Genomic DNA, 13,717 nt, shown 5'->3' on the forward strand with positions numbered 1-13,717 from the left:
AAATAAAAAAATAGAGGTGAGCATGTCTGGTAAATCATTCTGTGTATCTATAGTTGTATTATTTAGATTATTGATAATGACGATAATAGAAAATATGATGTATTAGAGAGGCAATGTGAAAGAAAATTTAAAAAAGGGTAATAGTTTTTTATTGTCTCGCACGAATATAATTGATAATCGCATATAATACTTTGGAGTATGGGACCCAGTGCACACGAATTGCGTACTAGTTTCTCGAATTGCGTCCCTAGTTGAATCATTAAACTACTTACTTTTTTTAGTAGTTCTCAGTGGTTTTCAAATTGGATCAAAATATTATAATTGCTTTTCATAAAAGTATTTATTATTACCACAACATTGAGTCATTAAATATTTTGCATAAACATCATAAAACTAGTTTTTAATGGTTTGTATGTCCTAATAGTTATAAAAATATCGGGCTTTACGAGGACTTTTCTATATTGATTAGGAAATACTGATCCTTTATCGAACAACACTCATTATTTAAAAATTTATTAACGTTTTCAAAACATTTTTTTTTTACATCATTTCTAGTCGAAATAAAACAATATATATTTTTTGATATTAATATCATTATAATGTTTTAAGTTTTTACTTTTAACTTGTACGTTAACCGTCTTGTTACTCAATTCGAGTGTGTTAATAAAGCCATCTTAAAGTATGTATTCTTGTTTCTCATAAATTATAATTATTAAATATTTATGTTTTTAAATTTTCTTGTCTTTACCTTTTTCAAGTTATTACATACTAATCCGTTAATTAAGTATAACTAGTATCGGTGTGTGCATTTTGGTATTTATTGATGGTATTTTATTATAACAATTTTATAAGCTAACGTAGGTATGTTATTAAAATATAAAATAAATAACTGTCTATCAAATCAAACAATCAGCAAAGTCGCAGAGATGTTTTTCTAATAAATTGTGCAATATAAACTATCAATGCCAACAACTCATCTATGAAAATAACGTTTTATGTGATACGAAGAACTTGTGTTGTAGATTCTAAATCCTTTGTGCAAATAAGACAGCGTTTTTCCTTTTGCCATTGTCATTTGTTTATTTTTACTCAAAGTATTATATAATATATTATATACAACTGTATAAGTAAATTTAGACGGATCGAATAGAAAAGAAACCCTAATCAAATGAAGAAAGAGTGTTCAATTTGCGTTGCTAATACTAAAACGAGTTTGCGGTTCAAAGTTTACATTTTCGCAAAAAGAAAGTTTATTTTAGCAAACAAATAATGGTAATGACAATAATAATTGACATAGCGTGGAATTTACGCATTTATAAAAAACTTCCTCGTCTAGTTCTTTGAGTTTGTTTATTTAGTACAGACAATGACTAAAAAATTAGTCAAGCAAGATTACGAAAGTAAGAAATAACATAATACTCGGAGCAAAAGTGCTGTCACCGCTCACCAATCACCATTCGAGACCTCTGTCACTTCTTTCAGATGTATTATTGTTACTTATTTATTTTTTCGTTAATTTAGGTACTCTTGTATTTGAAAAACTTGACCTAACAGTATGATATTACATGATGATTTAATATGTTTACATGATAATGATATAATAGTATATGACATTTTAAATTTATTAAACGCATTATGCGCTTAAGTAATATAAGTAAAATACATTGTAACGAAAAATGTTTTATCGAAAATCGTATTAGTGTCGTAAAATATTATATTCTAGTCATCTTGACATGAAAAATATAATTAGACTTATCAATTTTGCTAAAATGAGTTTATAAATGTTTAAAAATAATGTATTTACATACCTATTCATTTGATACCTTTTACTTTTAAGAGTTGATGTCGTTTCTGATAAAATTTAAAAATTATTATATTTTCTGTTTTTATTAAAAAAAAAAAAAAAAATGAAATTGGTGGAAGGCGACACTGAAAAAAGATTACCTACCTATATCGCATCGAAATAAATTATAAAACTTTTATTCAAATAAAACGATGGCATTATTCGGCGAAAGAACTTTTTAAATGCAATAATCTATTATAATATGTAAACCGTTTATTTGAGAAAAATCTGTATCTACGTATATTTCCAAATTTCTTCCATTTAACACTAACCTCAAGTCTTACAGATTTAAATAAATAAATTTTAATATTAAAAGAAAAAATTAAAATTCAGTCTTGTGACAAAACTCATAAATGATAATAATAATTGATATTGTAGTAGGTACCTACTGAATCATAATATTGAAGTCTGAAATATATAAATATAATACACTATGGTTAATATTGATGATGAAATATAGTGGTAATGGGGGAATGGAGGTTTTTTAATGAAGTTAGTTCAGAAATAAATTGTAATAACGATGTATCATGTTTTATAGAATTGTTATTATTATTGTTAGGTCTTACTGTCTTAGGTATTTTAATGATGATGGAGTCGAAAGTAACGAAGGAAAAAGATCGTTTGAACTGGAGAGGAATATAGTTGTAAATGGACACCATTACATCAAGACTGTTTGTTTTTTATGAGTAATTTGTAGGATTAGATGGTAATTTTATTTTTTGACGCATAGGAATAGATTTGTACTTTGAATATCCCTTGTAGCTGTGATCATGATTTTGGCACTGCTGCTTTTGTCTTTGGAACATAAATGTTTTTGGAAATTGAGAAGTGGTGGTCTTGTTTTCTACTAAAGCGCTGTCTAAAATTCAAATCAGTTAACACTGTTAGCTAGTGAGGTAAGATGCATGGGTGAATTCAGAACTTTTCAGGGGGTACATAGAAAGCAAAAAAATAAAGGTCATCAGATGAAAAAAAGTTTTACTCAATAATATATTTTTTATTTAATTTTGAGGGGCATCCCTTTCGACACCCTCCCTTGGATCCGCTTCTGATACGATGACATACTTAGATTTACCGTTTTACATCCATTTCTTTTGATCATTCTATGATATTTATATTCTGTGGTTGTTCAGTTATAAAGATGAGACGTCATAAATAAAATAATATTTTGTCCCTATGCTACTTATAGTAGGTATATATATTTTATATCAAAATGTTAATGGTTAGCTATACGAATGTATGGTAGGTAACAAACTAGTAAAATATTTTGTGCTGCGTGAAAACAAAATGGACAGTTATCTGATAGAGATGGAAATTGAAACTGAACACTAAGGATTTTGGACGTAGACAAAAAGATAGATTTTTTTTTTTACGTGAAAATCAAAGTTCATATTGTTTTTACACTGCAAAAATGTAAATAATAATTTTCTTTTTTGAAACAGAAAAATATGTTATAAAAAAAGGCATTTCTTGTAAAAAAGCAGCGGTTACATCAATTAATAAAATACAAAATATTTTGTCGGTAATGGAGTTTTTGTTTTGAACTCCGTTCATCATTAACCAGATGTAACAACGTTGTACTAGCTCTGTTGTCTTTGAAATAACCATCAGTCTAAAATAATATTATAATTTCACGAAGTTTAACTTATAATTAAAATTCTTACGCCACGCATATTCAACCCTTTTTAGAAGAAAATATTACAACAACGCCAACATCAAGATACAAAGTTTGTACAGTAGCATATTTTAACCGTTCTAGTTTTTATATTTACATTTATTACTAAGTTAGTGTTTGAGTATATATAGTTATTAAAATAACGCGAAAATATACTGCGTATAATATACATTTATTATATGTAAATAATATTGCGGATAATCAAAAATAAATTCAATTTTATTTAGGTATTTAATATGTTAACATACAATCATCTAATTCATCTATTATTTTGTTTCGGTAAAGTGTTTATCATATGTATATTATAATTTATCACTTTATTTAGATGATTATTTAATTATTTGTGTAAACGAGTAAAACTAGTAAAGTAATGCATCTATAAATTTTTAAATTGCATATATTTCACATAATATTTTAATTTTAAAAGTATTTTAATTTTAGATTATTTATTACAGTAGTGACCAACCTTTTTTTACCAAGAGCTATAAAAACATTTAAAACAATTTAAACTTTTTCTTTGAATTATTGAATATTATATTTTATTTTAGGTACATTTCAATGTAGGTATGACAAAAGGTCATGTCTGATTAATAACATAATTGACGATAAGAAATAGGAAGTATTTAATTATAATAAATTTAATAAACGTTAGATTTTTAGAATATATATATTTTTTTAATTTTAATTAATTTGGCAAGATGGTTAATAAGTGATTGCGGGCCGCACTTGGTCATCACTGATCTATAACATATATTATTATTACGCAGCATAAAAATATTATGGTTACATTTTTTATCTGATCATTTGCTTACTCATAACACACAATTTAATTAAAACTATTATGTTTTAATTATTTAATTATTATGTTCACAAGTGACACTTTTGTAAGTAAATCAATCTTTTGTAATAAACGTTTTGCATAAGTTGATTGTTATCATTGAAATTCAAAATATAATTAGAACAATGATATTATTAAATCACGACAATACTAATGTTGACAAGTCTCGTTTTAAGTTATTGACACATCATTGTTTATTGTAAGTACCTATATACTCTTCTGTTGTAACTTGCCCGTGGATACATTTTTTGACAAATTCCTCTTGAGATTTTCATACTAGCTGTCATCCTTGTCTTCAGACCATTGTCATCCCTCGAGGTAAGCAACAGAGGATTTGCGGGCATTGTTTCAAGCGAGGTAACATTGTATGTCATTTCAATTGTTTAGTTTTAGGTTTTTCGCTAGATAGATAATAGTTGTTATAATAATAAAGTATATTATATTATATGCATATATTTTAACGACGATTTGCAAATAGATTAGAGCTTAAAATATAGGATTTTATTGAGAAAATTTTAGTAAAACTATTAAACATCAATTAAAATAATTTTTCAGTAAATAATTTAATACGTTTTCTTTCAGATCATAAATCAACTGCTTTCATATCTAATATTGTTCTACAAGGAACGACGTATAGAAGTCATGTACATGACGACGATATTATACGTACATGATGATGATGAATTAAAATAAAAATAAAATACTTAAAATAATATGGATAATTTGTTGGACCGTAAATCAAAAAGCCTTGTTCTTAATTGTAAATTATAAATTAATTATTTTGTTGTTGTTGTTGTTGTTTATTGAAATTTATAATGGCCTATATGAACATGTTCAGTGACTCAGTTTAATTCATTGTTTTCACGATTCACGAATATAAGAATTTTTAATTAATTATACCTATATTTACAGCTTCGCAATTACTAGAATATTATATTTATGATAAAGATGCTCAGTTTATCTAACGTCAATAGTCTGAGTATAATTTTTTTTTTTTTAGCAATATTGAGTCTACTGCAGTGTAATATAAGTACTAACGTGGTCAAGTATTAATTTTTATTTTACCCTGAAATGTAAATGTATTTAGATTTTAAAATGCATGAATTTATTCATGTAATCGTATAACAGTTATAGCTATTTCGATACGTTACGTATTTGAAAATTTGTAAGTAATCACTAAATTACTAAAAGATGAAATGTACCTATTATAGAAGAATGAGGACATAAACAGATAACCTATGGCAAACATCACACGTATACTTATTTATTTTCATAGGACAGGTTTGATAGGTACCCTACTCAAATATTCTGATTAAATAAAGATTGTGATTAATATACCTAGTAAACTTATTCATTTTTGAGATTTTTTTTTATGTTAAACGGATCTTTAAATATTTATCAACAAATAACTATTTCTCAAATTGAGAACTCGTGACACGTGACAGTAATTTTAACGATTCGTTAAATTGCATCAAATTGTTTTTATACAAAATACTTTAATTAATTTCCTGACCGATAAATGGTAAATTTTTCTGAAAATTATTTAATTTTTTTATAAGATAATACTTATATTAAATAGACTGTGAACATTTCAATTTCAAACATCAAGTATTTTTATTTTTTTTGTAATTTTTTACTTATTTTTTCTAACACTAAAAGGTAACTAATGAAAAATAATATTTTTACTGTAGGTAATACAACTTTTATAATTGATGGTTAATAATTAAAAACACATTTTGGAAACATCTGTAGTCCTGTTCCTATTTAGAAAAAATTAAATAAAGTTGTATGTAATATCATATTGTTTGTAATCTGAAATTTTCATAGTTATCAACAACAAAGATAATTATACTTATTTTAAATCGAGGATATAGTATTGTGTACTATCTTAATAAATAAACCACCAAAATCTTTTGTTAATTTTCTTAAAAAAATTATCATGTTAAAAAAATATAATATCAGAATAAGTGATATAGTATTCAGGCTAATTAATTTAAACGTAGACATTAAATTTATCAGAGATTATTATAATTATTGTAACATCAAACGCGCGTACACAGTTTAACGAATTAAGCGAATAAAATAGTATTTTATGAGTAAATTATGTAATGGGTTTGAAATTTTTGGTCCGCACTCCGTAAACTTTTATATAGTTCAGATCATTATGTCATTTGCTATTTTACTTGTGATTATATTTTATTTTCTTACACGTGGCAATCATTGCGGGAATTTAGCGAGAAAAGTCATCCGTACTTAAGCAAACAAAAATCACTAGCCAATTCATCGGAGGTTGGAAAAATAAACGAACAGTATAATTAGAAGAAATATGATATGCGTGTATCCTCATTACACATGGGTGACAAAGAACGTTTTTGGAAGCATAGAAGTATATCATTTATCGTTAGAGACACATAAGAAATCGCAAACTCTCATTGGCTATATTAGTGAGTATTACGTTTGTAATAATGTCATAAAATTATCAATATTTACTGATTTACTTTTTTTTATTCAATGTTAAATTATTTTAGACTTGATATTTTTAATTATAAAGTTTTTCTACTAAAAAAATTATATAAAAAAGACTAAACTGATGATTGTCACAAGTACTGGAAGAAAATAACATAGTAATTAATAATTACTAATTACTAATTAGTATAATAATTTAACAGTAATTCATAGTTTAAGTTTTAATCATAATCATTTTGTAATTAGCCAGTATTTTTAATATAGTTAATAAAATAATAATAATAATAAATTGCAAGTTCTTAAAATTCAAATAATGTGTAAAAGTATACATATAGCCAGCTTATAAAATTTAAATTTAAAAATTACAAATATTTACAATGCATTAGGTTGATTAGAATTAATGTTAAAGTTAAAATTTATTTTTCGTTTTTAGAAGCATTTTATTCTAATGGATGTCTAACCGTTAATAAGCATTTGCTACTTTTCTAGTTATACTTACAATTCTTCGAGCTACTTATTGCGGTAGGTTGAATTTTAATAGTTGCACCATCTCTACCTATTTCTCAATGGTATACAATTCCCAGCTCAATGTAAAAAGTTTCCCCGTTGTTCTTTGCTTTTTATTTTTTTGAGCTTTCGCTCTAGTTTAATAAAAAATTATTTCAGTTGACGTTGAATCATAATAAGTATTACAGAAGTTTAATATTATGCTTAATACATTTTCAAATTTATTGTTATCATTTGATTTTTAATTTTGACTAAAACTTGAAATGGATTCTTTTAAATTAAATTTTTATCATTTCCATAATTATTGCACGTTTTATTAGTTGTTGTGTCATTTATTTGCTCTGTTATCGGATTTTCTAATTTAAACGGAAAATAAGATGATTTATCCAAGATTTGTTTTCCAAAAGCAATTTCAACTACCTATATTAAAACGGGCTGTAGGGCTTATAGGAGGAAAATTATCAGATTTAATAATAAAAATTGAAAAATAACATACTGATACTTACAAAATTTTTCAGCCACTGCAATAGAACATGAACAAAGTCCACATTTAATATCAACATAATTTAATTAAGTTTTTCCTTGTTCACTTGGCATTAAAAATTCATTAAAATTTTCTTGTTAAATCATTTTTTTGTAGCATTAATCTTAGGAGGAAGTTCTATTGGAAATTTTCTTAATCTTTTTTACAATAATTTTTTAAAGCTGTACGTGTTAAATATATTAATACTAAAATATTGTAAGCTTTTACTTTGCCTAAAACGTGATCTTTAAAAGGTCTAATAGATACTTCACAATATCTGTTGATGATATCTAGAAAAACTGTTTAAAATATTATATAAATCATTTTCATTTTTATGTTCTATAATTATACAAATGTTTTGTCCATTGAAGAAATAAACTCATCATTATCATTTTCTTTTCTATATGCATTTTCTGCATCAATAATATTTTCTGCATGTAAAATATTTTTTAATATTTACGTTAATGGTTTACGTTTCATAGAATGTATAAAGTAATGTATTACTTTATGGTTAAGGACTATTTGTGGCATTAATTTCAGCTGCATTTTGATTATTAAGAATTGAGAAATGATTTAGATATGACAGAAAACAAAAACTTTCAAAAATAGTTAATTTATTAATTTAAATCTTTCACAATATAATTCATAGGTTTGACCTTTTGTTAAAATTATTGTTAAAGGCACTGCCTTTGTAGTAGAACTTGAGCACATAACAAATGCTTTTGAACGATTCAATGGATCACATGTACTTGTGCTGCTAACAATTATTATTTATTTTGCTTTTTTAATTTTATGGGATCTTCTTATAAATCGGTGTTATAATAAAAATATTATAGCTGATAGATTTTTTTTGATAAAGCTGCGTAATACCATTTTTATTATTTATTTTTTGTTTTTTTCTTGATTTCTATAGCAAGCAAAATTAAAATAATATAACTGCAGTAATACTATATGTATATTAATATTTTTTGTTTGTATCATATATGTATACTATTTTTCATTACAATATTTTGATATTTACCTCATTTACCCATCACCAATCGTAAGACCTAAGCTTAAACTCTTCCAAATATGTATCATGCCAATTACGAATTGTATGATAGCATGGATTAATACCTCCATTAGCAAAATTTTTTAATGTGAAATCCTCTTTCAGTTCAAATAATAATTGTTCATAATACTTTTAATATCACTATCAGCCGAGTTAAATCTTAGATTTTCAGTAAATTTTATACTGTGGGTATGATAATTATATATTTCTTTACAACATACTAAACTTTTCTGAAGTATAAATGTTTATTGTTATAACTAATGTATTTGTTTTTATTTTTAAAATGGATTTTGATTTGATCTTAGTATATTATGTGTTTTTAGTTAATAAATTTAATCATTGAGTGTACATGTGCAATGTGCATGCATCTAATAAATTATACAGGTCATGTGATAGGGACTATATTATTTATTAATAATAAATACAAATTTATGGTAATTATTTAATAAATTAACTTTTTCAATCAAGTATACTAGAAGTTGTTTACATTTTAAAAGCTTACAAGTTTTATCGTTCCATTCGCGATGACTTAACTTTTACATTATTTTTAAGATCTATTGACTAATCAGTAAAAAATCGAAATTAATAATAATTAATTTAAAAATATATTATCTATTGTTTGCCTGTAAAAAAACGGGTTTAATCCAAGTACTACATTAAAAGTTGATACTTTAGAGATAAATTAGATAAATTCACTAATTAAGAAAGTAAGTAAATAAAAACATTTTATTATATATTATAAACTTAATTTTATAATTCAAATATCTTATTAAACGGATTTTTGTTCTTTGTCGACACTATGTATAATTTAACAACTGCTTTTGTATTTGTTAAAAACTCAGCGGTTTTTGATGAATTAGGTTTTTAAAATGCACCGTGATGGAAAACAAACTTTTTAAAAAAAAAAACAAAAAATTATTTAAGTTATTTTAGTTGTATCTACGAAATAAATAGTTCTGTTTATTGTTCAGTACATCTACATAAAATACTTATGAACACATAATTTGTTTCCCTTTTGGAATACTTGAACGAAAATTTCAATACATATAGCTGACTTTCCCAAACTCAGTAACCCGCAAATTAATATCCTCCATCAATTTTGTATCATGCCTTAGCATAACATTAAGAGAACACCACACTCGCATGTGTTGTTTCCGTCTTACATATTGTATACAACAGCAAATTTGCGTTCAGTAGAATACATTATGTATTGTTAGGTTTCATAATAGAGAGAATTTGTACATTATAACAATTAATGGTTAGATCATTATTATAAGTGTTTTAGTGTTGATTTTTTAATTTTTAAGTTAAATATGAGCATTTTTAGTTTGTAATATTTTACATACCTAATCATATATTGCTAAAAATTAAAATAGCAAAAAAAAAAAAAAAATCAACGCTCAAAATACTCAAACCTTTAATTTTGACGATAAGTAAATTCTCTCTAATATTAAGATTAACAACACATAATGTGTCTTATTGAATGCAAATTTGTTATGTCGAATGTATGTAATATGAAGACAACACGTGCGGATTTGGCGTCCCCTTTATATAGGTAGTTAATTTCGATAATTTCATACATAAATGATATCAGGAAAATCATATTTAATCAAATAAATATCAATTAATTAAAATATTTAACCAAATTTATAAAATAGTAGAATAAATTATAAAATAATAATAATTACAAACATTTAGTATTTTAGTTTAAAATAATTTAAATATTAAATTAAAAAAAGTCATAAGTTTTTTTTTTTTTCATTAAATTGATAATTTCATATTATTACAAACGTAATATAGCCATGATTGTTCATAATTTCTTGTAGGTCTCTAATATAGACATAATAATATAATATATAGATTTATGGTTTCTATAGCAGTACATGGTATATTTAGATGCGACCTGGAAAATGAAAAAAAAGCAAGACGAGTTATCCTACCGATTTAATTTCGACGAATTCGAAAAAACCTGGTGTATGCCAAGGTACACTATATTCAGGAACCGGAACGAATTGGTTGTCGTTTCGAATGTAATTTCGACCGAACGTGTTCCCGGGGGATAGTCACATTGGAATTCTAAATGTGGACTAAATTAAAACGTCGGAGACATCAACAAAATCGAAAAATTTTCGTAACCTAAAATAAAACTTGTAGAATTACGAAAATTGCCGATTATGTCGACCAATATATTATGATAAATAAATTAATATTATGTGATTTTATATATTTATAGATAAATTGTTGGATAAGAATGTAAAGATTCTTTTTCATTTTTTTTTTTCAGTGAAGTGATCATAGTACCCACCTACAAGTATTATGATTAAAGTAAAGCATCAACGATATATATTTATTATTATTGTTAACAAAAATACGTGATTTTTTGTTTTTATAAAACAATCCTAACTGTTCTCGCAGAAAACTAAACAACAAGGTTCTGTATGCATTTTCTCACTAATTGGTGCTAACATCGTAATAAGGTATAAACGGTGGCTGTATCGATGTAGAAATGTATAATACAAACAATATAAATTGTCAAACATTTATGCTGGTCAATGATGCATACGCAAAGTGCTCCGTTTGTCGTGTTGTGAGTATGATCGTTTTGAAGTGTTTATACAATTATTAAAACACTTCAACTTACTTACTTATAAATGCACACGATTTTCGATTAAATATAACGAATAGCGTGGGTTGCACCGAATTAATGTGAGCGAAATAATCGTGGCGCAATTAACTTCCGCGGAGTGTATTTCGTTTAAAATAAAACTACCATTTGACGATCACTGCGGTAGACGTGTAAACTCGGTGATAAAATATTATACGTTTGTGACTTGTGTAAGCTTTTATGCGGAATTTAATATCGATAATAGTTGTTATAAAAGAATTATTACCAGATATTGGCTATTTATTTAGTTTTTATCATTATTATAAATTCCGTGTAGTGTTAAGACAATGTCTGTTGATTTCACTTCATTAACTTGTTTAGCGCTATGGAAATCTAAAGAAAATTAATTTAATATACTAGCTTGACATAGCTGCGTTTCCGAATTAATGCTGTGCACTTGCATGCGATGTGTCCTTAACGTTTTTGATTAGAGAGGTCTTCTCTATTTTACGTGTAGTTAAATTCACGCAAACCCGTGAATTTTGTTATCAAAATTCACTCGTTAATTATTACACGTGGAATTTGATTTTCAATGCATTTAGTATGTTTTAATAGTTTTCAAATTTCTACAAAGCGGTGATCGGTGATTAATTATTTATTTTGATCCAAAATCTCCAGAAAAGAAAATTAATATTTTATAATGCGGGTTTTTCAACAGTTATCTATCATAAAATTTATTTACGTTTTAAATATTTTTAAAAACAAAAAAAAAAGAAGATATTCAAATTGAATAATGAGAACATAACTTAATAAATAAAAAAGACAAAAATAAACTAGTTAAATCGTAGTCCGTAGCTGATGGGTTGATCGGTTTGTATTGTTCGTAGAAATATCACGTTGCTGTTTTTTCGATAATACTGTTTAAGGAACATTTATTTTTATAATGACAGGTACGGATATTTTATAAGTTATTTATGGAAATTATTAATATATGTCTTTAAATATATTACTATAATTTAATACGTTTAGTTGATAACACTATGCTTTAAATACACGTGAAATAAATATCCATAATTTACTAATAAATTACGTGTGAATTAAATTCACGGATTTTTATATATATAAGTAAAAAAAAAAACAACGTGATTACATGCATTTTAATTCACGTTCTAATTTAAGAGGTCTAGTTTTGATTAATTTAGGAAATTCATTACCAACGATTTAAAACTCAAAATGCGCATATAATTTATTTGTAAATAAATATATTTATATTTTTTTAAAGTAAGCACATTATTTTTAAAACTATTAAGGGGAATGTAAGCAGTTATTTTTTTTTGACGTTTATGCAAAGATGACAATTTCGCATTATGCGTGATGAGTGAAAAGTAAAATATAGTTGTTGTGCCAATGAATGAATGTATGTACAATTATTATGTTTTTAGTTGTGGTTTGCTGATTGTTAATACAATAAAGTGATAAATACCTATCTATTATATAAACATTTTTTAATTCAATATGAAATTCAATTTGGATATACGGAAATCTTTTTTTTTTTTTATTAATTTAAGGAAAGAAAAACAATACAAATTGTAAGAGTCCGTTTCTGATGAATTTTATAACAAATTCAATTTTAGATTCGTGAATATTGTAGTCTTATTATCATATTAATACGTAAATCAGTGTTGCAATGTTAAAGAATTTAACTACTAGAAAAATAAATATATAGAAGATGTTGAATGATGATTTCTACCTATTCATGTGGATTACATGAATAGGTAGGTAGAAGTATATAAACAGTGATTATTTTATTGCTTAACTGGTCTTTTATTGTCGAGCGTAAAAGAACATATTATTTTAAATACATTTTTCTATTACTAGTATTTATTTCTAAAATTAAAAATAAAATATTTTAAAATTCTAAAGATATTGCTGCACTTAATTACTAAAAAATAATCATTCTGTATAGGTATACGATAAACGATATTTGTGGCGATAGAGTGCTCGTTGTTTGTGAACAGTATCGTATTACAACAAGTAGTTGCGACGGTTTAACTTTGGCAAACAATCAACGTTGTGTAGAAGTTTCGCCGCAGGGAAAGAGACGCAAGCGCTTGCCACCCGTCACCAGGCACAATAAAACAGGCTCGACACACACACACCAGCAGTAGTACGTTAAACTTATACGTGGACAAGACCACTTCAAGTTGAG

Source organism: Melanaphis sacchari, unplaced genomic scaffold (assembly GCF_002803265.2).
Source record: "Melanaphis sacchari strain LSU unplaced genomic scaffold, SCAv2.0 Contig36_pilon_pilon, whole genome shotgun sequence".
NCBI classification, from domain to species: Eukaryota; Metazoa; Arthropoda; class Insecta; order Hemiptera; family Aphididae; genus Melanaphis; species Melanaphis sacchari.